The 25,215-nt window shown below is 41.9% G+C and overlaps 1 protein-coding gene across 11 annotated transcripts in view; it reads left to right on the top strand.

Annotated features, from left to right (window-relative positions):
* LOC121880518 overlaps positions 1 to 25,215 on the top strand; it is a 177,714-nt gene that overhangs the window by 119,668 nt on the left and 32,831 nt on the right. The window contains exon 6 of one of the 11 annotated variants that reach the window (XR_006091556.1): positions 14,646 to 14,885. The exons of 9 other annotated variants lie outside the window; for them this stretch is intronic. The gene's annotated coding sequence lies outside the window, so the exon portion shown is untranslated. Of the gene's footprint in view, positions 1 to 469; positions 760 to 14,645; positions 14,886 to 25,215 lie in introns of those variants that run through there. One more of the 11 variants, XM_042387792.1, reaches the window with a different exon arrangement.

Raw genomic sequence — 25,215 nt, 5'->3', positions numbered from 1 at the left:
TGAACAGCAGACGTCCTCTCTGCTTTTGCTTTGCCTGTGGGTTATATTATTTTACAGGAGATATAGGGAAAGGAAAATAAAATTAAAGGGTCATTCCAGTGGTTTTGTATGGCTTAGAGGTAAAAAAAAAAAAAAATCCCCTAGGTCTAACAACAAAACATTTTGCCAGCACCACCTGTGCCATAACACAAGATAAATAGAAACATCACTAGATTATCCTTAAAAATCAATATGCAAAGATTTTAAACATGCAAAACCACATTTGCATTGTGTGGGTATGCACTTGCAACAAAGGGCTATTTTAAAACTCCTGTAGATGCTTTGAAATGTCACTTTTTTTAAAAAAATTCTTTAATAATATGCTTTTTGGCATTTTTCAACTCCCATTCTCTTGAATGAGAAAGTGTGTCCGAAGTTTCGACTGCTGCTGTAGATACTGCAGCTTTGCAGCCTGCTAATTCTACTGTAACTTTCATCTGTCAGGCCTTATCAACTGACCAGATTCCCCAGCAGTGTTAATGGCAGGCTGTGGTGGTGTAAAGCTCCCTAACAAGGAACCTGATTGTTCTGTTAATGTGTTACTTCCTGTCAGAGTCACTGCTCCGGAATGGAGCTGAGTGGCCAGTGCCGGAAGAAATCCCCACATCAGAGTGATCACAAGCCGGCCAGGGTTTCACTTAGCCAGCCAGCTACCCAGACAGTCGGCCAGTCAGCTTCCACAGCCCCTGTGATGGAGGAGATGGATTTCACTAAAGCAGTGTGTGTAACCTGACACCTAGTCTAAGGACCCTGGTGGTCCAAATTACGTTGGGCCAAATCACACTGAGGGTTCTGTAAAACTAAGGAGTTCACAGACATTACAACTGTATGGTACTGCAGTTATAAATGTGGGTCATACCATTTAGCATATATTTTATATTTTGACATTTTTAAGCATATGCAAATACACGTCTCATGTTATATTGTACACTTTATGTCATTTTGTGAACCAAAAGGTATTTGCTCCCAAATGTGGTATAAGTGTTATTGCTATGTGGCATCTGAGTGTTAGCAGTGGTGACTGTTGCCACCATGAATTCCTCTAGCTTATTCCCCCACTTCTGGATTTACACTGTGCACAACTTTGATCTCAAGGTATTAAAGTCAATAGTATCCAAACAGGGTGTGGAGTAGAGCAGGGGCTTATAGGGCTTTATATCTTAGTCTACATGCAGAGAGCTATCTGAGACCAAACAGAGGCGGCTTGGATGGAGGTGAGGAGATGATGGGGCAGAGACAGTGAGGGTAAGAGAGTGAGAGAGACAAAACAGAAACAGAGGCCATTTGGCTGATCATGTGAGTAGCAGGTCAACTCCTTGGCAGAGAAAGTGCTGTGTTGCTATGGCAATATGCCTTTTTACCCACCCAAGAGTCATGGGCCAGGGTACCATCAGCGGTGTGAGCGTTGTTCAAGAAGCAGTGGAGATCATGGCCTTAATCAGTCTGCGCTGATACAAGGGTGAAGAGTGGGAATGGAGCCTGGGGCTATTTGGAACAGGAACATCAGTACATTCACACACACACACACACACACACACACACACCCATGCACATGCATACACACCCGCTCAGCTTTAGGAAGACCAGCATCTGATGCATGAAATAAACACCAAGTAGAGTAAATGATTTGTGTCCTCTGTGATAAGCTGAAATTCAGCGTCATTCTCAATTACCACTGAGGGAATTTTAAGAGTAAATTCCAGTAAGAATAGTTCAATGCATTATTATATTGTCTCACTTCCCCGATGAGGAAGATCATTGAGTTGCTCATATGATTCAATATGTGCAAATCCTGTTGGCCCCTACAGCATGTAGCTGTAAAGAAGTAAATAAGGAGAAACTTTGTGTAGCGTGCCCAGTTTGTGTCTTTTCCCTCCAAGGCTCTTAAAAGTCTGAAGAGGAAATCTATCCTGAAGTTACGGAACTTAATAACTGACCGACCATCTGATTCACACCCTATCTGTCCAAGACATGGCACATATTTATTTCCAGCAAGTGATTGCATCAAATTTGTCCTGTTTTTAACTTTGTCAGAAAAAAACATGCTTTGGCGGATGCACAGCACACACTGGTGGCTGCTGGGAGCCAAAAGCACTTTATTTATGTTTGGATGGCAGCGGGCGCTCAGTTCTGCTTGGCACAGACACTGTGCTGTGGTCTTTGGCACCTCTTCGCATCCCTCCTGTCCCCCTGACATACACTCTCCCCATCTCTATTGGGCCTCTGTAACATCTTGTGTATGTGTGTGTATGTATGCATTTTCATGTGTTTGGAACTATGCATGTATGCCATGTCCTCCTGTTTGTATGTTCTTTGAACTACAGTTAAGATATTTTCTAGCCTGAATATTACATAAAAGAGATAGCAGCAATCCTTTATATCAAAATTTCATAGACTCTTTTATCTGTACTTTTTGAGAAGGACTACTAGCTCCTTTAATTAAGCATGAGAAGTTTTTCAGAAAATGGTTCTGAAATTGAAACTAATCTCCAGTGCACCTAAGGTCATGGGACTGTAAAATCCCAAGTTCCAAGAAGAAAAATACTACATGAATTAAGATGAATGCATATGCCAGTGGCTAATCTTCTACTTTGAGAATTTGCTACTTGAAACTTACTTAAGACGTCACATGCAGGGCATGAGTGACTCATGTAGCAATGCCAGCCAAGTGCAAATTCTAATCTTCCCTCAGCTCTGCTTATGCAGGAGAGAGCACTCTGCCAGGGCGTCCACTGAGCACAGCCATTCCAGAAATTCAAAGTTACAAGGTCGGTGTACATCTGCTGCCGACAGAACCTAAAGTAAGCAAATATCCCCAGGTCTATACCCCAACAATCTCATTTATTATTTTTCTTCCACCTTCGCAGCGCTTTTTATTTTACCTCAGGGAACCGACTGACCCTCACTTGGTATATAAATATATAATTTATATCTCATATATTTATAAACCAAAGCAAGGCCAGCCGCCTTAAAAGGAAGCAGGGCCTTTTTCCTTGTGCCGGAGCTCTGCAAAGTCTGTTGAGGCTCAAACCCAGGATCCGTAGCCTGGGTTTCCTCAGTCCGGAGCAGCCAGTGTAGCAGAGGACTGGGGAGAGAGTGATTCTGGTCAGGCAGGCAGGCCATCCATGGACAGATAACGGCTGATACTGGGACTAATTTGGTCATGTGCAGGGCTGCCGGATGACGAGGGGCTGATAAAGAAAACATGGCAGATAGACAGCTGGGCTGCTGGAGGAGGATGTGAACTCTCTCCAGATCCTGGCTGGATGATTTTAAGTATCCCGAGCCTGCCTGCCTGCCTGCCTGTTTGTCCATTCATCTGTCCACTGTCTGTCTATCTATCTGTCTATTTATCCATGAAAATTCAAAGATTATATGACAAATATGTCTTAATGATAGAATTGCTTGTGTTTTTGTCCCATTTGACCATACAGTGGGGTTGCAAGTTGTAACATATAGCTGATTGATGTCTCAACCGCAGCATATAGAGCCCCACAAATCACCAAACCAAGTTGATGGATGGATAACAATCCCTAGCGGAGGAACTGCTGTGCTGGAAACATACTGTGAACATGAGCAGTCTTGGCCGGCAGAGTATGATTACAGAGCAGCAGCACAGTATGAGAAGCCCTGTTGGGGTCATATGGTTCTGACAGTCCTGGTCTGCTTAGGCTAACACAGAGCCTGTTGCCTGGCCTAGAGAGGGGAAAGACAGAGTGATAGTGTGTGGTTGTGGTGGCAATGTGTGTGTGTGTGTGTGTGTGTAGATTGGCTCCCGGAAGAGCAGCAGTGGCTCAGGACTGCAAGGAGGCTGCTGGGAAATGTCTGTGTCACCGGTGTCACCCAGGCAAGGCAGATACACAGAGCAGCAGTCACGGACACATTCTTGGCCCAGGCCAATCTCCAAACACACTCAGTACCACGATCCCCCTTCTCGCACTTTCAAGCTCTCACTCTCCTTCCTCTCTCTCACTCACAGATGCTGTCTGTCTCTTTCTCTCTCTCTCTCTCTCTCTGGCATCTACAGCTCCTTTGCTCTTTCTGCCCCTGTCAACAAACACACTTTTATGCGTGTTTTTTTTTCTGAGCAGCTCAGCAAGGAAGGAAATTTTAAGATTGACTGATTTTACAGGAAATATTGAACTCTCAGATGTTCAGATATCATCCACAACCATTTTTATTGAGAGATAAGATGACAAAAAATAATTGTTTTTAAAAATCAAAACACTACAAGATAATTTTGTTAGGGTGTTTAGCTTTGAGTCATTTGCGTTCTCTGTTCTCTATTGTTGTGCTCTATACTCTGTCATTTAGTCTAACAAGGCTTCTCCCCCATTCAGTGCAGAGCAGGCAGAGGAGCCAAATGAAGCTAACTAGCACCCCCTTTTGAAAGTGCACACTTGACCAGAAAAAAAAAAAAAAAACAACAACAATCTTCCACCGTTCTCTGTTCATCAGCATTGAGGCTCATGCAGCAGATGAGCTTTCTGTCACCCCTGCAAATCTAGATTGGACTGTCTCACAGAAACGAACGGATAGAGTGATGAGCTGAATTAGCGATTAATTGGGATTAAAATGTTTACCACGGGAGGTTGTTGTGGATGACCTTTTTATGTACAACATGTTTGTGTGTGTGTGATGCATGCTAGAGAAAACAACAGCTCAGCTTTGATTAATATGGATTAGGAGTCTTACAACTCATAATTCACAGAGTGAACAAAAAAACATGTTTGGTAAAACTAATTCCTCTCAAATGTGGAAAAAAAAATACTACAGAAAAATAATTACTCTCTAAAAGTGTCTGGCTTTTTTGTTGTAGCTTAAATATAAGCTATAGCTTAATATCACATAAAATATTACACATGTATTTTTCTTAAGTATAAATCCGCTTTTTTAGAAGTTGTTTAGTTACTGTAATCCTCACTATGCAGAGGAGTCAGTATTACTGTAAATCTGCCCACTTAAGTTGCCATGAGCAATAGTATGTGATTAACAGCCGTTTTAGAAACTAAGTGCAACTTATTAAGGGGTGTAATAGAACCATTTTCTCCTAAATATAACTCCTAGAGCTATCCATGCACATTATGTGATATTAAATGGCTCATCAGTTGGTCTGAAGGTATTGGACGCCTGCTGATGAATCACCCAGCCATACATATATCTAACATGCCAGTCATTGTTTAGCCTTCACAATAGATATATATATACTGCCAGTCTTTCATCTGTATCCATCCATCCATGCTGTACATCTATCCTGACACATTTCCAGGCAGCTAGTCAGAGCCCCAGGAGTTTGAGCCCTTACACCAGAGAGCGGTGTGGGAGAGACCCGATAAGCAGCTCAGACCGGATCAGTGGTCGCAGGAGGGGAGCATGGGAGCTCCTTACACCCCCCCCTTCTTTCTCCATTCCTTCGCCCTTTACACATGTTTCTACGTCTACTCTTTGATCTCTTTCTTTTATAAATTACTGAACATTTTTTTCATTTTTTTTCTTGCATCCATATATACTGTCTTGCCTTGATTACCTTGGCCGCACTTTCTCTTCTTGCAACATGCATCTTGCTCAATGCTTCTTCCCCCCCACCTATTCTGTCTTCCCCATCACTTGCACATCAACCTTTTTCCCCCGCCTAACCCCCGTCTGCTCTAAACCACCTTCTCGTCTCAGCCACGCACCCCCTTTCCTCTACGCTTTGCGAACATAACTAGTTTCTATACGCAGAGTTCGGAGGCGTTGGAGGTCAAAGAGGAGACGGAGGGCCGGGGAGTGGAGAGCAGGGAAGGGGAGGGCTGAGTGAGTGTTGAGCTGGTCGGTCGGTCAGGTGCAGCGCCACCAGTGATCATTAGGGTTACAGCTGCCCGGGCCAGATTGTGTGCTGCCTGCACCAGGCGAGATGTTTTGCCCAGGGAGAAGAGCGAGCATCTGTCTGTCCCTCCCCGTAGACAGCAACCTCCTACCAGCCTGTCCAACTCAACCCAACTGGTAACAAGGTCACCCAACTCTTACTTTCTCTCACTCACTCACGCACGCACACCCACTCTGAACTACTCTGTACTTCTTTTCCTGTTTCGCTCACTCCCTCCTTTACAGACAGCTCCTCTTTCTCGCTCTCGCTCTCGCTCTTCAGGACAGGTTGTGAAAGCAGCAGGCCCTTAGTGCAGTGCAGATTGCAAAAATGTGTGCATGCGATGTTTAGACCGAATTCAATTTTATGTAAGCGCAATGCCAATGTGCAGAGCACCACAGAACAGCTTTTCCTTTTCAAACTGTAGAGACTGTTTATGCTTTATCTATGCCCAATGTTAATTGCATAGTTTGATCCCAGTTGATAAAGGGACACTTTTATCATAAGAAAATAATTGGCTCCAGCAACTTGAGAACGAATTTTTCAACATTTTTTGCAACCATTGTTCATTCTTATCTTATCAAACTAGTACAAAATTATAATTATGTATAAAGCCCAAAGGGGAACTTGTAGCTTTCACAGTGCTGCATGTTTTCACTAGACAATTCATATCTTACAACTTCTTTTTAATGACTTAGACTTGATGAGAGTGCCTGAGAAGACACAGTGTTGAACTGCCTTAAACCAAAATGTATTTAAATTATATGCGTATTTTGAAAGTGTATTGACTAATGGCTTAAAATAACCCCCATTTTGAGGTACTAAGTTATGACTCACTATATAATCTAATTTCAGTAATTCAGATTCAGATTCAGACAATGTGAAAGTAGATTGTATTCTGTGAATGAAAAAAAGAGCATAATATCCAGAAATTAGTTTCTATCAGCAATAATGTTTATTGGATGGTTTTAAGGCAACTATATTGTACATGATTATTTGGAAGGACTGGTAATCTAAACACCTGTGGGTTGATTAAGAATATTCTCTAAAAATATTTACAATGACATGTAAGCATGTTTGCGAATTGAAATTATCATAGAGTTTTAAAAGTGTAAACCTAATGTGACACTTACAGAGCGTGTATTCTAATGTATGTTTACAGAAGGTCGGCCTTTTATGCTCAAATCATCAGCTTCCTACCAGATTATGTAGAAAAATCCTCTGATGAGTGATTTCTTCTTTGGTTGGGTGCCAAAAGTCAGTATTGTTTGACAGGGTTTGAGGTGATTTGCTGATTGAATGCATTAGGTGATGGGTGCTAATCTCTCTGATCTAGCTTTGTTCATGGACTAACAACATGATTGTATGAGGAAATAAAATTTTTGCAGGTAACAAATAACATATGGCCTCTGTTGTTAATCTATCAAGTGCAGTGCCCCCTTGACAACTATTAACAGTTAAAGGGGACCTATTAAGCTTTTCATTATTTTCTGTCATATATATAATGTTACAATGTCATATGTTCATATTAAACGTGGCCAAAGTTTCATATAATGAGGTAAACATATTTAAAGTAATCCCTGTGAGCAAAAAGCTCAGGCGTCAGTCTGATCTGAGTGGAGGTTGCCAACCTCCATTTTTTCTACTTTCGAGAACTTGTGACGGATTTCTTTTTATGGTCATCTGCTCCAGGCACAGCACGCACAGTGCAGGGAGATACTATACAGTTGTTTGGTGACGGCAGAATAACATTTTACTAACTATGTTACCTTTGTTATTTCCTGACAGCAGACGTTTTCCACTTCAATTGGCATTTTAGTGCATTTCCCACACGTAACTTTACACTGTTATGTAACATAATAAGCAGGTAATGAGCGTAATATTTACCAAACAGAGATGTCCTGTTGATGTTTGTGCTGTCTACTCTCATATTCTGGATCGGATTCAGGCTCAAACATGTACGGATGGATTTGAGAAGTTCACATTTGGAATAAAGAAGGAGAAAAATAAGTGAAATCCTGCAATTGTAGTTTGTGTACGTAGCCTCCAGAGTCAGCAGAAGTCAGCCGTGATGCAGCTTCTGGCAGCTAACCAATCAGAACAAAGTGGTCTCATTGGGAGGGGGGGGGCCTTAAAGTGACAGGAGCTAAAACGGCCTGTTTCAGACAGAGGCTGAACTGAGGGGCTGCATAAAGGGCCAGTATAAGATAAATAAGGATTTTTCTGAACTGTGAATCATGCAAAGCTACTCTAGTGGAGTCCAGAATAAACATATTTAGCTGGAAATGAGCATAATAGGTCCCCTTTAATGAAAATGTAGAATATTTAACAAGGTTAAACAACATTGTTGTCCCTTCGTTTTTCATGAAATCAATCAATCAAAATAAATAGGCATGTGATATCCACAGAAACAAGCATCAGTATAAAAAGACAGGTTACTTTTTCAGTCTTTTTCACACCTATCACAGCAATCATAAAAATGTACATGGCACTAACTTTTAGCAGTGAGTGGAGTGGTGGGTTAGAAAGCGGTGAAACCATAAATTCATTTTGACAGCATCATCTGTAGTCAGTTGTCAGCCAGGCTGAATGAACTGGCCAGGAGCTGACAGAAAGGGGCTGAAACAGGTGTGACACCAACTTTCTGCCTCACAGGAGACGATAAAGCCCTTGGTCAAGGGCACAGCACCTGGGCCATTGTTTTATCACACAAAATGGCTTTTAAGTGCAAATTTCCACTTGGTCCTAAAGGAGACCTGGCCTCTGCACTTGCTTTACTCATCTGAACCAGTATGTGATCCGTCCTCATTTGCATAATGGGCAGAATGGAAATGAGGGGCCAGCTTTGTCAGCCCAAGACAAAAAGAAGAAAGAGAAAAGGGAGACAGACTGATGCCATTCTGTTGAATTGCATCTGTACCACACAAAGGTGTGATATCTTGAGTCTCATTTGTCCACTTTTAATTATGATCAGAGGTTATATCGAGTGCTGCCACGCTCATGGTTTGACAAAAGGCCTTATAAGTGGCTGCTAAATGATGGATAATCAAACAACATGTAGACATTATGTAAGCGCACACAACTGTATATTAGCTTTCTTTACATCCACCTGTTTTGTTAGCTAGTAATACAATTTACACAGGGTTTTTTTTTTATTACAAAAGTATCTTTTTTAAAATTTTAATGCTACTGTTTGACACAGAATATGAGTTATTGAGTTGCCGACAGCTTTCAGTCTTGTAGAGGGCTGGATTCTTCTGGTTATTTTATGCTGACTGCATTGCACTCGTGTTGCATCACATGTTTTCAAGTTTCATCTTTCAGTCTGCCTAACAAGAGAACAGTGAGTTAGGACTTGGCAGTTGGACTAGAATTAATCCCCCTGATGAAACGGATTCTTCTGCACCACTCAACTATCGAAACTTTATCAGTCATCACAAATGACCAAGCTGCATACGCATGCATTACAACTGCTGATTTGGTTATTTACGCCTTCAGCTTTGCTGCAGATAAAGGCACACATTTATCGTTGGAATGTATTTGCATATTTGTCAATGAGAAGTGTCCGTTCAATCGCCGTTCTCCACAGGGGTCAAACTGGGTTCAGCTACGTAACAGTGCCCCAGGATCTGGTGGGTGCTCAAGGACACTTCAGCAGTCTGCCTGAAGTTCTTTGGCTTAACAAGGCAGACAGAAGTAACTAAAGAGACAGTGAGGTTAAGAAAAAGGGGTTGGCTGTTGCCTGCTTAGCTACAGTCTATGTTTGGACAATCAAAAGGACCTCTAAGCGAGGCTAGTTAGCTTTCACAGGACTAGTTTATCTGTTGTTACATTATGATTAAATATAACTACTGCTTTGTCTATGCTGTATAGAAACCTCAATTATATCACAGGAAATGGGTAGCTATGCCTAACTGTGAATGCACTCCAGCTAGCCTTAACCCGCTGCAGTGCAGTTTTTATCTCTGTTTTTAAGTTTCGATAAATTTTACATGCTGTTATTTATTTATTTATTTTAGTTTAATTTTATTTTTTAAATGACACATTTCGAAATTGACACATATATGGGACTGATGTCAAAAATCAGAATGTGGTCTCAGTTTTGACCAAATATTTATTGACTATTTTGGCGTCATAAGGATCTGTCTCCCTCCTTCTTTGCCACACAGCTGCCCCTTACTAGTTACTCCTGTATTGTAGTCAATGTCAAAAACCACAGCAGAGTTTGGTTATAAGTTCAAACTAAGTGTTGACTTCCTTGTTCCGTGTCTGAAGCTGTTATGCGTGATGCTCTGCAACAGCATGAATCCTCACCACCTGCACAGTGGGCTCTGTGGCTGACAATCTAAACTGTCAGCAGTGGTGCACTGCAGTTAGCACTGCCCGCAGTAACTTATAGGCACCCTCACAGTGACTCATATCACTTCTTCTGTCAACCACATCCAGTTTTTATTATGTGGGCTTCTATGATCTGCAAACAGCATTGTGGTGAGACACTGCAACCTAGGTTGAAGTGCATTACGGATGCTATATCAAGGCACACATCGCAGTGCTTAAAAAATAGATGGTCATAAAATGTTATTGTATAACATGCAATTATATCATCACCTGTTATTAGTGATGATAGATTTTAAGGCTGGCACTCTAAGATGAAAAATGTAATTCTTATAAGTGCTGCATTTCCTTTCTTTTGACAATGATATAATGTTAGATTTTATAATATTCGAGAAGCGTCATGGTTTGACTCGTATATGAGGAATAAACACTTTGTCTCACTTACGCTCACACACTCAAACACACACTTGCAAAATAAGAGTAAATGATTCCTGTTGAGAAACAAACAGACCAAAGCCCATTGAAGATTTCTCAAAATGATTACTTTGCCGTTTTCTATTGAGAAACATTGTTATAAGATTTGTACCAAAGTGATATTTCCAATAAGCCAGTGCTTATTTTCTCTGTCTTTTTCCCTTGCTGTGCTGGCACTTGGGCACAAAGGTATTTACTTTAGTTTAATCTTCTTGAGCTCTCTACAACTAGGCAACATGTCCACATAAATTCTTACACGGACAAATACACAAAGAGGCAAAACCCTGTCGCCTTGTTCTCTGCGAAGGTAGATTATCTGTGAATGCACGGAGAAATTTCTCGGGGGATGCTTTGGCGCCGAGTAATAAAACTCGGAGAGTGTTGCCTTTGCCAAGCTGAGACATCTGGTCACCTTATCACAGATAAGTGGGGGTTAGTCCTGGCATCTGCTAGAATTAATCCATTTTGCAAACACAGTTATCCTAATCTCCTAAATATGTCATTCCACAACTGTACAAAGCAGTAGGTATAATTTCACCATTCCTTTTTCAGTGTGACACAAGATTGATCAAGGCACACTTCACTGCACCGTGTCACACAATGTGAACAGTGACACAGTATAGAAGTGGAAGACAAAAAGAGGTTGGAAATCGGTGTCACAACCTGCACCTGGCCAACTATTTGCTGGTGCCCAGTCTGGTCTACAGCTAGCTACCTAACATCCCTGTATGAATATTCATGTGGGCGGATTTCTCTTTTGTTGCCTGCATAGTCAGCAGTCACAGAACACATGGTGAGTGTTGGCAGTGCCCGGCCTAGGTAGAGGGGCCGCGGACGGAGGCAGTGGCAGGAACCAGGACCTGTGAGGCTGACTGACATTTCCATCTGTGGCGAGGCCTGGTAATTATCGGGGAGAGGAGCGCCCGCAGCAGCGCGCCATCTGCTAGGGGAGATGGCTCAATGAGGTATGAGCACGAGCGGCACTCCGTCGGGCCACTGCCTGCCTCTGACATGAGGGCTCGCATCTGCTACCGAGGAGCCGGGCCGCCCAACACAGCCTGCCTGCCTGGCCGAGAGAGGGGGCTGACAGGAGGGAGGAGAGCAGCCAAGAGCCCCCCTGACCCCCTCCACCCCCACCACCACCCACCACCATCACTACCACTACTGCCCTGCCAAAGGCACACTTGACAAACCGCATAGCCCACTCACAAGTTTCCATACAGATCTCATCAAGTTGTTGGTTGGTTGTAAAGGATGCTTCTTAGTTCCAGTTCTTGCTGAGAAATCCATCATTGTTATGTCAGTGTCAGTAACTGTTGAAACAAGCATATGAGGTGAGATTGAGTCAACAAATGTGTTAAACAATATGTATTTATGGCAGTGGTTGGCTAGGCTCAGTGGATATATTCTGTACTGTTGAGCTTTTTACCAAAGGATTTGCTTCTGACTCATTTGAGAAGCACAGCTCTGTGAGACCGGACGGTTGTGGGAGCCCGACACCATATCACACAGCCTCCTCACACACCTGCCAGGTGCATGTGTGTACGTGTGCGCTGGCGCCTGTGTGTATGTTGTCCTCATCTTCTCATTGTAGCTCTCATTTTGAGCTCAGCATGGATAGTCCAACTGTGGTTCTGTTATTACACACTGCCCACAGACATAGGCACACATTTTCTAGCATCCCATTAACAATGAGCACAGAGAGCAGGCACACTGCTCACTGAGCAGTCAAGATGGCTAACGACTGAAAAAGACAGCTGTGTGCATTATTGTGTGTTTGTAAAATGTGAAAGCAATATCTCTTATTTTTATCATACTTGTTCTGCTTAAATGCTAATTTAAAAAACATTGAATTTAAAACAGTGAAATTTTTGACCAAAAAGAAACTAATTTCAAAGGAACTGCCATTGTCAGTGGATTCACAAGTAAATTTGTGCAGTGCTTTCACATAGACTAGAGTCCAAAATGGAGTAAGCTATCGGTAAAATATGTTATAATATCCAATTTTATATACCCCTGCTCTGCTGATTGACAAGCAATGCCAATATAGATTTTGTTTTCATATCCATTTTGCCACAAATTAAACTAGTCTCATCAAAAGTGCAGCACATCCTGTAAGTAGTCATTTCCAGCAACACCTATTCTGAGAGGACACATGAATGAATTTTACTCAGCCACTTTGTGGTGTTACTGGGCATTTACTATCAACAAAGAAAGACAAAAAACCCACCAGTGATAAACTCTGTTCTGGTTGTTAATACTAAAAGAAGCTCATTTTCTGCCATTCAGAGTAAAGTAGTGCATCTCTGGCAGTTTCTGTAACTCACAAACTTGAATTTTACCTCCTCCTGTTTTAGTTCTTTCACATCTGTCAAGTCCCTGACAAGTTGTTGTGGAAGTTGTTTTTACCTTCATGTATCAGTGTTTTCATACTGCCCTCATGGCTCTTGCATCACTTATTACCACTTGAGATTTACTCTAAAGGAGAGAAAGAGCAAAGGAGGCAGGAGAGGAAGAGCGAGGTAGGGAGTGAGTGAGCGTGATAGAGAGAGAGAGAGAGAGAGAGAGAGAGAGAGAGGGGAAGGGAGGGGTAGGCAGGGTGAGCGAGAGAGAGAGAAAGAAAGAGAGAGAGAGAGAGAAGCGCATCTCTTCATCGCAGGATTTTATCTGACTGTTTGGACAGATTGGTAGAATTCAAAATGCAGCAGGGGCCTGTGATGTGGCAATAAAGCGTTTGCCTTTGATCCCGCCTCACTATTTTTTCTCCCCTGCACATGTGCACGTCAAAATCAATTAGATCAACTCTGAAGAGGCGAGGCAGCTGCGCATCCGCACAACAAACCTTTGCATCACCTTAGTTTACCAACAATCTGGTTATTATTCTCATTGTCAACTCATTGATACAAACTCCAGCACAGCCATCACCTGCATGCACAACAAACTTCAAGGTGTATGAAAGATGAAATGGTACACAAATAGAATATCCATCTTAACAGACAGAAACACATGCTTACATCCTAGCCGCAGCTGTCAATTACCTACAAAAAAACCCTCTTTGATAAGGAAAATTTGAATTTCCCCCCTCCCTGCTCTTGGAGTGGCTTTTTCAGATGTCGTAGCACTTATGAGAAATTTGTGACAGCATCAACAGCGCCTATTCCCCATTCAGCGGCATTAACTCTGTGCCATGTGTCTAACAAACGGAGGCCATTCTGGAGCCCTTAATGACAAGGCTGCTCCGCTCCTCTCCTCTCCCCCTCGCTCTTTTCAAATTGCTCTCTAAATGAAGTACAGCTGTGTGGACCAGGTGCTGCCATCCCCCTTTCAGAAAGAACAGGAAATTATGAAATCCCCAAATCCTTCACAAATGGCGGGCAGGAGGGAAGGTTGGAGAACGTCAACACGGCTTGCCTGGTCTGTAGCTACATGTCTCTTGTCGGTGGATGATCTTTCATTCGTGTTTATCGTCAAGCTCTCTCCATCCACCCCTCCGACCCAGAACCTATCACTTTGGAGTGTCAGGATCATACAACGGATGTGCTGATAGGTTCATTCATTGGCAGCATCATTTTGACTGTTGGTGTAATTTTTAGAAACATGTATTGATACTAGTGGGTGCATCTTATCCATGCAGTCTATTAGGGGCAACGCTTACTGTACGCATTAATGCCTGACGTTAGGTAGGTTGCAATTACAGAAAATAGTTTTCCATATATGTGTGTGGTCTCAAGGCTTATCCTGATTGCAGATTTAACATTTGTATCAATCAACTAAACTGTGCTTAAAGGTTTATGACTAGACTAAATAATTTAAATGTTATCAACAATAAAAAATAGCACCAGGTCATCCTTCCTCTTCCTTTCAGATTAAGGTTTTACTGAAAACCTGCCGTAGCTAACACAGAATTGAGCTTACATTCAGAGCTCTGTGTTTGTTCTCTGTGTTCTAGACAACAGAAAGAGCACAACTGCTGAAGTAGGCCTACTGCTCAGGAGACTGTCAATGTGCAGCTGTCAATGTCTCCATAAAGCCCCATATCCATAATAGACAAAGCACTCATCAAGCCTCAGCTTCATCTGGCCTCCCAGATGCCCCATCACCAGGGGCAAATCCCATCCAGGACTGAGCGGCGCACCATGCAGCCAGATGTGAGTTGGCAACATGGCCGTGGGGTCAACACATGGCAAAGGTAGACCCAATAAATGAATTATACTCTGATTATCATAAATGTGGCATCTGAGCATGGCGCTTGCGTTACTGTTGTTCAGAAGGGAAATGCTGGGACATATTGTATCAGCTGCACTGCTGCCTCTGAAGGGCACACATACAGATTTACACTAGAACAATGTCATTTTTAAATAAAAGGTTTATATTTCAGCATTTTAATGGAAAAATGCAACATATAGGAATCAAGTATGCATGCGTGTGATTTGTAATTCATTTACATATTACTCAAACTTTCTGCAATTAAAATTACAGGGGGTAACATGATAGAGCCAAAACATATTTAGGATTCTCAGAATGATTCCATGCCATATGCCCTGTATTTGTACATAATTCCACAATGTTCTAGGTCGCTCCCCCAAACATATTCTGTTTCGTCACATGCCAAAAAGACCTTTTTCCCCCCATCCCTCCCTTTCTCGGTTCGACACGTTTGCATGCGGTATCTGGCTGCCCTGGCTCCCTGTCTTCCCCTTTAAAATGCCATGCCAACTTCAGAGGACCCAGGTGTATGGGTCCGTTATCAATTCCACTAACAAGCGTGCTTACTGGGATCACAGGACGCGTTGTGGCTTGCTTTAAAGTCCCCGTCTGTAGCTAAGGCTGACCTGAATTGGAGACATGCGGCCCCCTGCTGATAGCAGCCAACCTCTGATGGGCAGTCCCTCTCCCAGACTTGGCCAGCACTCCGCCTGGGAAGGAGGAGGGGAGAGAAGAAGAACTCTTTGAAATGCTGGAGTTCCATGAAGAATTGAGAAGCAGGACAGAATCAAAGGCTTCTGATACAGGAAAGGAAGAAAATATAGAATCAAGACTTGAGATGAGGAAAAAGGGAAGATCGAAAAAAAGCCCCCTCCGACCCCCCACCCCCGCACCCACACACATACACACATACTTGATCGCATATACGCTATGAACAAAGAACATATCTGAAGTTTCAAAGAAACTTCTATATCTCACTGCCACAGAGGCCTTCACATGAGGCCCACAGTGTAAAGAAAAATGAAATCATGGTATCACCAGCAGCTCTACAAAGACGGAGGGTTCATATCACACATAGAAAGTAAAATCTAACCCCGCAGGAGATGCACACACTGTTTTAACATCAAACAACTAACCTTTACTGAGCATATCACACGGTATGTCTTAGAGAAGTGTGGTCCACATTGAATTCTATGGTCACGATTTGTATACAACATATCCTTTTCAAATGTACTTGTATGTGTGTGCTCAGATGTGTTTTTTTTAAATTGTGTGTTTGCTTATATTGACTATTTTTACCATTTGTAGCCATGCTAGCAGCATGACTTTGGGGATGTTGTCTGTCTGTTGGTTGGTCCATCCTTTTGGTCCAGACTGAATTATCTTAACAACTACTGGATGGATTGCCATAAAATCCTGAACAGACATTCATGGTTTCCAAATATTGAATCCTGACTTCAGTGATCTGCTGACTTTTAGACCTCTAGTGCCACCATGATATTTGTGGTTTGAAGTGAAAAGCAGACCTGCCAACAATCCCGTTTTTCCCAGGTGTCTCCCGTATTTCAAGGCTGTCTCCCAGCACCCTCCCATTTTGTTGTTTCTCCTGGGAAACTCCTGTAATTTGCATGGCCTTCAAACTTTATTATGAATGATCATCATACACGGATCCATAAGTTCTTTATGTTTGTCTGATGTTACCCAAGTTGCCAGATCATCCATGAAACACAATCTACACACACAATCCACACACTACATACAATTTCGACCCATCTGTCACCGTAACCTGGCAACCCATAACCTGATTCAAGGGGTGTGTGCGCAGCTGCTCTCTGCGCAGACAGGCGGGCCAGCTAACTTATCTGTTATCAAAATGTCAGGGCAGAGCAGTGTTTCACCTAAAAAAAATCCAAATACACCTGCAAATTTAAGCAGAGTTGGACTTAACAGTTTCCATTTATATCTATTAATATAAATTGAAATGTGTTTTATATTTTGTATGTGATGGATGCTGGCCTTATGTGAACGCCGGCAAGCTCAACTATAGCTTTCAAATTGTGACAATTCAGGCATTCATGTTCTCCTCAAGATGAATCGTCATCTTTATCATGATCCTCAGACCTTTCTTATAGGTAGCACCATCAGCAGGTCAAAATATTATTTGTCCAATACTTTAGTTAATGACCACATACTTGCAAAACTAATGACAATCCCATCAGCCTCAGCTGTACCATTGTGTTTAGTGCTCATTAACAAATTCTAGCATGCTGGCACACTAAAATAAAATGATGAACATTATAGCTGCTTAGCATCAGCATGTTAGCATTGTCATTGTGAGCAAGTTAGCATGCTGACAAAGCACGGCTGTGCTTGAGTACAGCCTCATTGAGCATGGCTACAGACTCTAGTCTTGTTCTCTTGCAAACTGTTAAATGAACAATATTTTAGGTCCGTGTGTGATAAAAAGAAAATGGGTAGTGTGGAAATGAGTCTCTAACTCTGCTGTTGCTGCTGCCTGTATTGGTGGTGATGGTGGCAGCTGAAGGCCATTATGTCCAGGTGGCCTAGAGGATGCAGGGGCTTTACTGAGAGCTATACACACTATACACACACACACACACCCACGCACACACACACACGTGCATGCACAGAAAGCTTCACAGCTGCTAGGACCCGCTGCATGTCAATTAGGATGGCAGAGGATGCACAGGGACACATGGACATTCACACAGCACATGTATAATGCATGACAGGTTGGATGGAGTGTATTGAGGTCTACCAGTAGATTGGATCCAGCAGTAGTGGGGTATAAAATATATATATTTCAGACAAGATCACACACCTGAGGTTCTCACTGGCAGGTAGAATTGATGTGAGTAGGCTGGTGATGTTTGAGTACAATTTGTGTGTGTATACTGCATGCACACATGAGTGCACTCATTATCTATTGTATATTTGCAAAAGAAGTGAAAGTGAAGTGAAATTATTGTGACAGCCATTAATTCTCTAGAATCTTACCTTCATTTCTATTCTCACCTGAACCAAAACAATTTCCATGGTTTAGTGTTCAGTCAGCAGCAGGATCCTGGGTGATTAAAGATAAGACAAAGACAAGAAAGGCACATTAGCCACAAATATCACAAGAACCTTTATGAAAATTTTTAACATCAGGATGATGTTAGCCATATATCTTAATGCTAGTATTGTAAGTTTGCATACTCAAATGCTACACCGGTACTTTTGTTCAAATCTAATATGAAGTTTTGCCCCTTCACAAAAAAACATTCCTTTTAAGGTCAAGGGAAGTGGGAAGAAGAAGCTAGCACATTATGCTGATTACTCTTATGAAAATTGCATGTAGTGGGGTGAGGGGTCACCAGAGCTTAATTCCGTTTTCATGTTTTGTTTCACACTAGCCAAGCTGTGGGTGTCTGTGTGTGAGGCACTGTTTGCTATTGGCCTTGACAGCACACAGTGTAATTGGCTCACTAAGGTGATTCAGTAATCGCCTGAGTGACACCTTCTCTGGCAAATTTTGACATTGGAGGTGGATTAGGATGCGGTGGGCTTCAAGTGCCAAGGGAGCTAACCTTGTAGGAAAACCAAATTACACAGCAGGGAAATGTGGAGGGGACCCACTTCATTCAGTGTGTTTGCATCATATAATGAAAAGTTTATAGTGAATGCTGTTTTTTTCTCACCCCCTTAACCTTATTGACTTCAAACAGTTAGATTTGTCCTTGTTCTTGACTGTGTTTAAAATGGTCATCTAATTTCATCATCCGCCCTCACCTTCTTGTCCTCTGTTTGCTTCCTTTTCAACTTCCATGTCATCATCCCCTACTTTTTGCTCTCTCTTCTTACTTCGTCGCTACCTCTCTGGATTATCACTGCCGCTGCCCTTCTCCTCTTCTTCCCATCATCATCCCCTCATCATCCTCTCCCTCACCCCCCTTCCCGTCAACCATCTCCTTAACTCCTCTTCTCCCTTTCTTCCGCCTCCTCCTCCCTTTTGCTCCTGGCTTAGCTCTTTGAGAGGAGGAGCAGCCAGCGCTGTTCTGTTCCTCAGGACTGTCCTCCTCGTGCAGAACACAGATGGTTATTATGGAGCTGCACATAAATTGATTATGTTGGAAATTAACTGTTGCTGTCAAAGGCAGCCGCCAACCTGTCCCAGTGTGTCCCTGTGCCCGCTGATGCATAGGATCCAGCTGATGGACCAGATGTTTGCACAGTGCGCCGCTCCTTTTAAGGTCAGCACAAAAGTGGTATGGGGGCTCTTTGATCTCCGTCTCTTTGTACTTTCAGCCTTGTGCCCTCTTACTTCTTGACATTTTGAGGAACTTAAATGGGAATTTTCTAATGCGGATTAGATGATTGTGATGTTAAACTTTTGTTTTTTGAACATTGAAGAACATGTTTCAAGAATGAAGGCTCCTGCTAAGTAAAATTTAATCTATGAGAGGTTGAAGTAGGCCTTACATTTGTGCCAGAAGATCATGTAGTCTCTTGAACAGAACCAGCACGCCAAGAGTCTCCAAACGCTGTCCCTAAGTAGGACCGTCTTCCAGCAGCTCATTACAGGTTGGTCTGGATAAGCATGATGGGTAACTCCTGGCTGTGGCCTCGGGGGACAGGTAGCACAATGCCAAACTCAGCAGAAAGTCAGGTCTTAGGAGTGTTGCTACATCGTTTTCCAGGCCTGACCTTGATTCCAAGCCCACTCCTGCATGTTTCCGTATGCATGGCAGAGTTCGGAGGGCTGCCAAAATCTGAGCCAAACAGGGAAGAGAAGCCCCCTGTGATTCACACACACAGCAACACACAGACACATGAGTAAACACACATACAGACATGGGCCAAATCCCATCACGAAGGTTAACTTGCCTGGAAATGGAAAGCTGAATAAGTTGTTACATATATAAAATGAAACAGAATTAAAAACTAAGCAATGATCTTTGATCTTTGATCTTTGGACAATTATCAAGGTTTTTTTTAGGCTTTTTCCATCTGCTTATGATCACTGTATTGCACACGCTTGAAACTTAGTCGAATGCATGAGTGGCTCTCCTTTTTTACAAGTTTTTATACTTATGAAAAGGAACATTTTATCTGATGCATCTCCGCCATGGCATTAGATGTGTTAATACTTCTCCAGCGCAAAAGTCTCTTGAAGTATTTTAGTTTGCACCACTCAGAAGATGAGCATCACTTTAAGATGACTTTTGAGTAAAAACTGCTGGATGCTTCTAGGATGTTGTGCTTGTAGGCAGAATAAAGCCTCGCTGGTCAGTGAACTAACTGAATCCTGTCTGAGGCCAGAGAGGCATAGTGACATGAATATGAATGTCAGCAGGTGATAAACAGAGTGGATTTCTGGGACGTGTGACTGTTTGCGACACATACCCCTCACACCCCAGATGTAGGCGAGCTGGGGAGGCTGCCACTCAATTCGGCGACATCTGAGCAGCTAAGCAGCAGTAATTGGCCACAAAAGCCTGACTGTATGACAACGAGTCTCATAGAAAAGTTTAAAAATGCAAAAATGAGATGCTCAACACAGACAGACAATTACAGTATAAGTGCTATGTTGTTTACCTGAATGGAAATGTACTGCATATATATGGTGAATTTTTCATAGTGTGGAACTGCTTAAATGGAACCGATATCACTCCAGTTCAGTGTAATTTGATTCTTGGACGAGAGGAAATAAGGCTACAAAAGAGAGGAGTCCAGCACACTTAATGCAACAAACAATTAGAGCTTAGACTTTTATCAAGCAGCAGTGTGGGAACAAAACTTTTCAGCAAACTATAAGTAACTTGTACTGGGATACAGCTAATCCGGGGTCATGAACTCAGGATAATCAGTTCCAGAGTCTATTTGTGAATGGCCTATTAGGAAACAATCTACATATGAAATAGAACACCATAAAAAGGGAAAGTCAGCATAAGTAAAGTCAATAACCACACAATTGCAGAATTACCAATTTAACTCACGTAGAATAAAGTAGATCGTACTGAAATTAATGTTACATACATGCATTGTATCAACTCTCTTAACCTCTAACAAAGCATTTTTGGCTACTCCCCTAAAAACTTAAAATGCCACATTTAATAATTGAAGCACATATTTGAAGAAGAGGAAGAAAAACATGTTCATAATCTCACAGTGTAAGTCCATGTGGTATACTGTACAGATAATGAAAACTACTGATAAGTTGTTTTTAAACTAGGCTCGATTTTGCAGCAGAAGCGATTCAATAGCAAAAAAGTAATAGGCATCCACCCAGTCTGTTGAGTCAAAGTATGCAATTTAAAGGTCCAAAGAGGTCCATATGCCATTGATAAAAGGTCACGGTTACCATATCTGGGTAGCAGCTTTACCCCATTATTTATCATGAAATTGTTCAGGAAAAAAAGTCATACTTTGTTACACTGTACAGCATCATGAAGGTTAGCTTGCATGCTACAAACAACCAAAAACATTTCTTTGTGTTTTGAGGAATGTTTGAGTTCGGCCCTCTACAGACTATGAGAGTGATAACACTATTACAGCAAAGTGTGGACATTTACAAAGTATATGCATTAATTATTTCAACAACATCTGGTCTGAAAGGCCGCCATAGAGCATGTAGAGAGTGACTTGAAAAGAGTAGTAATATTCAAGAGCTGAGTTCCAGAAAATTATGTTGCTCTAGTTTGATTTTTACTTTTTAAAACTTAATTATAAGGTTCATACAGATGGTTCATGCATTTGTTTTTTCTGCATTACCAGTCATATAATATTTTAGAGTGGTTTCCTTGTTATGCTAGCTGCTCTAGCACATTAAGCATAAGGGATTGCAGAGGATGTGCTACATTTCTTCAGTGGATGACCCATTGCATATTAACTATGGTTTTGAAATGTTTGAACAAGTTTATCTTCCTTTACAAAATATTTGTGTATAATATCTTTCAACACCCAGACAGAGTTTTTAAAAAGGGAAAGAAAACAAATTCAGGATTTCAGAGCAATGTGTGTTCATTGTCCCACAACTTAGATTATAAGAGAGAAAAGGCTGAAGGATTTCTGGTGATTTACACTCCTCTGTATAAAAAAGGGAAAGGAATCTCCTTTTCTTCTCATCTCTATCAGGCTGGAACACCTTGGGCTGATAGGAGCTCAGAGGTAGCTACAAGCTCAAATGAAAATTTCCTTGTTAGTGTGTATGCACGCATGCATGTGCATGGTCTTGCACACATCTGTGTGAATGTATTGGCGTGTCTTCATATGCGTCTGTGTGGGTGTGCTTATGGTAGTGGTGGGAGATATTTTCCAATCACTGCTCTGCCGGTTTCTCATTGTTCTGGGACGCTGTTTGCCACTCTGCACGATTAACAGTATTATCTGTACCTAGCCCAGTCAGCCAGCCAGTCCTTGGGCCATTGTGTTCCCGTCAGGGGTGAGTGCTCTCGGCACTGCGTGTCATGCCTGCCCCCCGACAGTAGGGACAGGCTTGGCTAGGCCCAGGTGGGACGTGCTGGCATTTGGGCACTGTCCGCTGCAGGAGGGAAGGGGTAGACGGGAGGGGGACTTGAGAGGTGGGGGGGGGGGGGGGGGGGGGGGGTGGCCTCCACAGCAGGCAAGAAGCAGAGAATGGGTCCGTTTGCCCAGCCACATCCCCAGCCCCAGTTCAGGGGTGAGGAGGGGTGAGTGGGTGAGGATGGGAGGCCCCCAGGGGCCACCTTCATGTGCCCTGAGCATCAAGTTCCATCTGGTCACTCTGCAGAGAGGACAGCGTCTGTGACAAGCTTGCTTTTAGAAAACAATCGCCTCATAGTTTTTGGTTCTCTCTGCCCTTCTCTCCCTTGTATTCTCACTTTAATATGTCTCAATGTTTTGCAAAAATCTAGTAAAGAACGCATATTGGCCTAATTGTGTGCACCATTGGAATGTAAACTCAAGACAATTACTCAAGCACAATTTTGAAGCACTTGTTCCTTGTTTCCATTGCATGTTGATTTATACTTCTACTCCACTACACTGCATTTCAGAGGGAAATATTTTGACTTCACTTAATTTATTTGGCAGATTTAGTTTACTTTGCAGACTAATATTTTATGATGCATTTAATTGTTATATTATAGACTACCCAGCAGTATAGTAAAAAGTAGCTCAGTCTCAACCAGCTGAAACATGAAAGCATGCTTACTCATTATTGCCTCAGTAATAATGAGTCATTAACATAATAACAAAACAATGAGAGGGGTCGTACTACCTACATAGTGAGTAGATGGAATGATAGTCATGCTAGTTTAAGTACATTTTGCTGATTTGCGTACCTTAAATAAAAATTTGAATGCAGATGTTTTCCTTGTAAAGTATTTTTATATTGCAGTATTAACCTATAACTTACAAAGAAAAAGATTTGAATACTTAAAATATAATGAATGTTTATGCGGTACACTCTTGTACAAGAGCCAAATGTCAAGAAATCTGTTACTGACTTTCATTTTTAGCTAAACCAGATAATTTTCAGCACAGGAACTGATAATGAATCAACCCGAATTTGTGTCTTATTTGATTTTCCCCTCTGATGTAAATATCATATTAGCATACTATTGACTGGACTAAGGCTCTCCATCTCTGTTCCTTTTTCTCTCGCTTCCTCCCTGCCTCCCGGCCTCTTTCACCAGTGACCTTTGTGCCCTCTCCTTTGATGAACTCATGAATTCATTGCCCTGGTTCTTGGGCCCTTCTCTTCCTCTCCTGCTCTTTACCCCTCTTCCCTATGCTGTATAATTGACTCAGCTGCAGCCTTTGTGATATAATAGCTAGTTTACCTGGCAGAATGACATTTCACAGGCTCTGAGCCACCATAAAGCTAATTGTTCTAGAGCAAGAGGGAGAGAGCAGTGTGTAGGCTATGTGTGTGCAGCTGATGATAAGAGGAGCGCGGTCGCTACATTTGTGCTGTATAGGCCAGTGGAGGGTTAGAAGTGACATTTATCTCCACATTGAGCCTCAGACCCTGCCATGGCCTGATGCACTCTCTCTGTCCCCCCCCGCTCTTTCTCTCTCAAATTTAGTCTCTATTACCTTACATAGACTTTTTGTTGTTTTATTACTTTTTAATAACTGTTGTGCATGTGTGTGTGCGTGCACGTGCTTATTGGATGCATCCTACACCTCAAAACAGTCACCCTGCACAAGAAAGATAGGGTCTTTAATTAAGTGACTATTTCTCCTCTCAGTATTCAGCAAAATGTAGATGGAATAACAAAAAATATACATGTATATGGGAAGGAAGGACATGTGGTTTCTCTGCAGTGTAATTCTGGCGTGTTGCTTTTGGTTGCACAGTGCTGTTTGCCCTGTCCATCTGTCTTCTTTAAAATGAATATATGGTACCGGTCCATTTGTTCTAAACAAATGTCAGCTACCAAATAAGGCACTGCTGTTTTACTGAAATATATCACAGCACAGATGTAATGAAGTCCTCTGTCATCTTTGATTTTTTAATATAAATGTCTACCAGAGATGCTGTTGAGGGTAAACATGCCTGTACAATCTGACTGACAATCCTACATGTTAAATATCATGTAATTTATGTATGTTATGGGGTCTTCTAAGGGACAAGAAGTAAGTATTTAGGCCCCAGTGGTGTTACTCTTAGCATTAGGCAGGATATGTACCACTGTGAGTTGCTTTGTGACTGGGTGTTGATCTTCATTGATTCTGTCAAACTAAAAAAATAGGATGACTAATCAATATTGGCTGATATTAATCCCATCATAAGACATCCTGAACTCTCAAATTAGAAATCTATTTTAAGCAAACCATCAGAATGATTATTTTTGTTCCAGTTGTGTCTTCCCCTTACTTATAAAGCTTTCTGTTAAACAGTGTTCATTTTAATGTTAATTTAAAGCTTTTACTGTCATGTCTTATGCTGCCTATTGACTTGAGTGTTTATGAGATCTGGAAAAGATAATATTTTGTGTTTCAAAAGCATCCACTAAAACTCAGGACTTCAATTGTAAATGGACAGTCAGATATCTAAGGCTGAAATTAAGGTTCTCTGAAGATACACACACAAACAACACACTGATATGATATTCAACAATGTTTTTTTGTTTCTGAATTGACAATAATTTTCTATTTCCTGTATTGGTCTGTGGTCAAACTGTGTCACATCAACATAGTTGCATTTCTGAAACATGTAGCATGAAAATAAATAACATAGTGATAAAATATAGTGTATATTGTGGGGTCCAGGAATAGAGATATAGCAGTCTGACTGCCCATCATTCCCGTGAATCAGATTCTTT

Source organism: Thunnus maccoyii, chromosome 16, assembly GCF_910596095.1.
Source record: "Thunnus maccoyii chromosome 16, fThuMac1.1, whole genome shotgun sequence".
Taxonomy (NCBI): domain Eukaryota; kingdom Metazoa; phylum Chordata; class Actinopteri; order Scombriformes; family Scombridae; genus Thunnus; species Thunnus maccoyii.
Note: the sequence above shows the minus strand (reverse complement) of the source record. Positions and strands in the feature narration are given on the sequence as shown.